Here is a 3,909-nt window from a genome sequence, read left to right as displayed (position 1 = left end):
TCAGAAATCCACCTGTCTCTGCCTCCCAAGTGCTGGGATTAAAGGCGTGCGCCACCACCGCCCGGCTACTTCTGTCCTTCTATTCTCCATATTTCATCCTCCCCAGGTGACTTCCAAGTATGCAAAGTTCAAGCACACAGGGCTAGTCTAGGCCCCTTAATATAGCCCATTGTGAAAACGCTACTCATTGACAAAACTAACTCACCATTTTGCCGCCAGTCCCTAAATCTAAAGCTACAAGCTTTCTTCCTCTAGTTTGATTTTTTTTTTTTTACCCAAATGGACCTTGTTTATATTTTCTTTGGAATGACGTTTTCAGTTCCTTGTCTTCTTTCCTCCCTCTCCCCCAGGCCCTCACTTTACTATAAGCTCCGTGATATCCGATCTGGATTACTGAATTTCCCTCCAAAGAAATCCTGTTAGTTGCACCTCTCCTTTAACTTTTCTACTCTGTTGATAGCCACCCAAAGTACTACCATTTCAGTTGTCTGAACGCAGACCAGCGGAATGGAAAATACAGCCCCCAAATACACCCATAGGTTTATAAAAGATTAATACTCAGTATATATGTCATTTCCTATCAGCAAGGGAAGAATCTATTCTTCACTAAATAATACTGGGGCTATTGATTTTTTCCACATGTAAAATTATAAAATTTGATTTTCACCGCACACAAAATTTCAGGATATCTTATAGTTAGTAGACAGCCTGAGCCTACCAGACAAGGTGTGCATGCTAAGGAGAGGTAAGGTTAACTAAGCACTTTAGAGCCCAGAAGATCACAAAGGAGTCCCATATATCTGACATTGAGCTCTTTATACTGTTGGATTTTGTTTGTTTGTTTTGCCTTCGCCTGAGTGTAACCACGTTTTGCTTCTTCCCTCTGGAATAAGAAGGTAGGTAACTCATTTTGGATTTTTATAAGAACCTGTAGTTAAGAGATTTTGGATTTTAAAGAGAACTTAGACTTTAAAAGTATGGATATTTTTTTTAAAAAAATTGAAACTTTTAAAAGTTGTACTGATATTAAGGTGATATGTCAGGAAAAATAAATGAAAGGGGGAGGGTGTAAAAGAGTGTGTTTGTGTGTCAACATTGACAAGGAGTGGAAGGTTTTTGTAAACTTGATACAAACATAGCCATAGTTGGGAGGAAGGAATTCCAAGTCGGGAACTGCCTCTATCAGATTGGCCTGTGGAAGCATTTTTCTGATTACTGATTGATGTGGCAGAGCCCAACCCACTTAGCAGGTATGCCTATGCTAAAAGACAGCTAAGCAAGGCAAGGACAGTGACCCAGTAGGCAGTATTCTTCCATAATTCCTGCTTCCGTTCCTGCCCTGGCTTCTGTTGATGATGGATTCTAACCTGTAAGATGAAAGAAGCCCCTTTCCTCTCCAAGTTGGTTTTGGTCAGTGTTTTATCAAAGCAACGTAAAACAAACTAGGAAAGGTAGATGAAGAAATCAGATGGTGAAAAGCAAAATGTTGCAACTTTCAGAAGAAAATGGGACAATAGGGGTGGCAGGCTATATGGGTCAGTGATAGTGAAAGACCCCTGGGGGAGACCCCCACTCAAATCTCAGGAGGACGTACACCCAAGGAATCACGAGAGACCACATCTTGATGTAATTACAAGAGGTATATTTTAATTTCAGGATGCCCTGGTTTGGCACCACACCTATCTCACGCAGGAGATAGTGGAGCCGACCACGAGGCTTGAAAGTTAGAGGTTTTTATAGGGAAAAGGTCTGAGGGAACAAAGGGATCAGTGTGGTCATACATGATTGGCTAGTTCAAATATTAACTATTACATGCAGAACAGAGTGGAAAATTCCTAAGGTTGGTGTTAATCTGAGTCAACAGAGCATCTGACCTTAAATCATATCTGAGAGGACCAGATGGTCCACTACTTAGTGTCTGCCAGGCACGTCTTTGCAGGCCTGGGCCTTGGACATGTCCTCATTTGCCTAGACATGTTTTCCTCTATGGTTATAGTTTTATGTCTTCTTGACCTGCCAGTTCTTATGATATCTAACAACTTGTTTGCTCCTTCCCAGGCCTATGAGGCCAGTTTGTGATGGATTCTTAGGCCCATAACGTTTCTTCCTAGTCAGCACAGGTTTAAAGCTTTAATTTTTCCTTACAATAGCACATATATTTAGCATGCCCAAGTCACTACAACCCCTAGCAATGAAATTATTATCTTAAAGTAGAATGAGAATGATAACTTTAGTTACACCATTTTTCATAATTTATATACTTTAAGACAATATAGTGAGGAGGCATGATGATACATACCTTAAATTCAGTACTCAGTGGCAGAAGTGGATGAATTGTGAGTTTGATGGTAGCCTAGGTACCACAGAAAGTTCAAGATTAGTTATATAATGAGAGCCTAACCCATGGGAAACAAGGAGGTGGAGCTCTTCTTAGTGTGCTTGTCTACCATGGGCCAGGCTCTGCGTTTAATAACTAGCAACATGCATGCACACACACACACACATACATACACACACCATCTAGTAGAATATTTGATAAAAATATATAAATAAATAATTGTCTAGGAAACTTTAGTGACTGATAAAATCTAAAAAGATGCCCAATTTTATTTCTATTCAGGAAAACTAAAAATATAAAATAAAATAAAACCATGAAATATTTCACAATCATTTATATTTGGCAAAAAGTTGAAAAGCTGGGTATTATCTGTTAGGTCTCTGGGCCTCCATATATCTAGAAACGAGCTCAAGTTGGACTATGAAAGGCCTTCTGGTGGTTAGATAAAAGCCAGCAAGTTCCTCAGGAACTTGGAAAACAAGTTTCCCTCCCTCAAAATGAATCCCTCCCTTCAGCTACTGGTCCCTCCTATAATCTTCATGGCGTGTCCACCCCATGCTCTCTTGCCACTCTCTAGCCTCTGCTCTCTCTTACTCTTACTATGTATGCCCCATCTACTGCTATGCTTTCTCCACCAGTCCCTGTTCTCTCAGCTCAGGACTCTTCTAGATGCCTCTAGATATTTTCTCTCCCTTATCCATAATAAAATCTCCCCCTGCCCCCGAGTGGAGCTGTCATGTTGGCAGTTTCTTTACTGCATCCCTCTCACATACAGCACCAATTTTGAAAGGATGTAGAACATAGATAACTTTGGTAGAATTGGTACTACAATTTTAAGTTGATAAAGCACAACTAACAATGTCTAAAAAGATAAAAGCATACCCCAAGCCCAGAAATTCATTTCTAGGTAGAGATCCTGCAAAAACAAATTTTTCTGCATTTTTTTTTTGTAACAGATGGAAGCAAATCAAATGCCTGTTGGAAAGTAAATGGTTAAATTATGATTTCTTGAAGTCAAAATGAATGATTTTGAGTTTCAATTAGTAACAAAATTAAATGTTAGAACTATGGAGTCATGCGAAAGGCAAATTGTGAAACATGCATCATGTATTTATGCAGAGTCTGGAAATTGTTGCTTGTGAGTATATAGTTGCCATATATAGCAAAAGTTTAATCTAGAAGTCACAAAATGGTGTGATCACAAAATTATAAGGGAGGAAGAGGACTGACATAAAGCAGGATTCAGAGATATCATTATCTTTTCTCTTTCTCTTTCTTTTTCTTTCTCTCCACTCTGCTCCCCACCAAGACAGGGTCCCTGTAGCTCTGGCTGGTTCAGAAAAGACTATGTAAACCAGACTGTTCCTAAACTTGTGATGATCTTCTTACCTTACCTTATCCATTCAAGTACTAGAACCACAGGTATATGCCCTCATACCTGGTTTTTAATATCTCTTTCTTTTTTATTTTGCGTTTTTTTCTTTTTAAAAAAATTTATAACCGGGCGGTGGTGGCGCAGGCCTTTAATCCCAGCACTTGGGAGGCAGAGGCAGGCAGATTTCTGAGTTTGA

Source organism: Mastomys coucha, chromosome X (assembly GCF_008632895.1).
Source record: "Mastomys coucha isolate ucsf_1 chromosome X, UCSF_Mcou_1, whole genome shotgun sequence".
In the NCBI taxonomy this organism is placed as follows: Eukaryota; Metazoa; Chordata; class Mammalia; order Rodentia; family Muridae; genus Mastomys; species Mastomys coucha.
Note: the sequence above shows the minus strand (reverse complement) of the source record.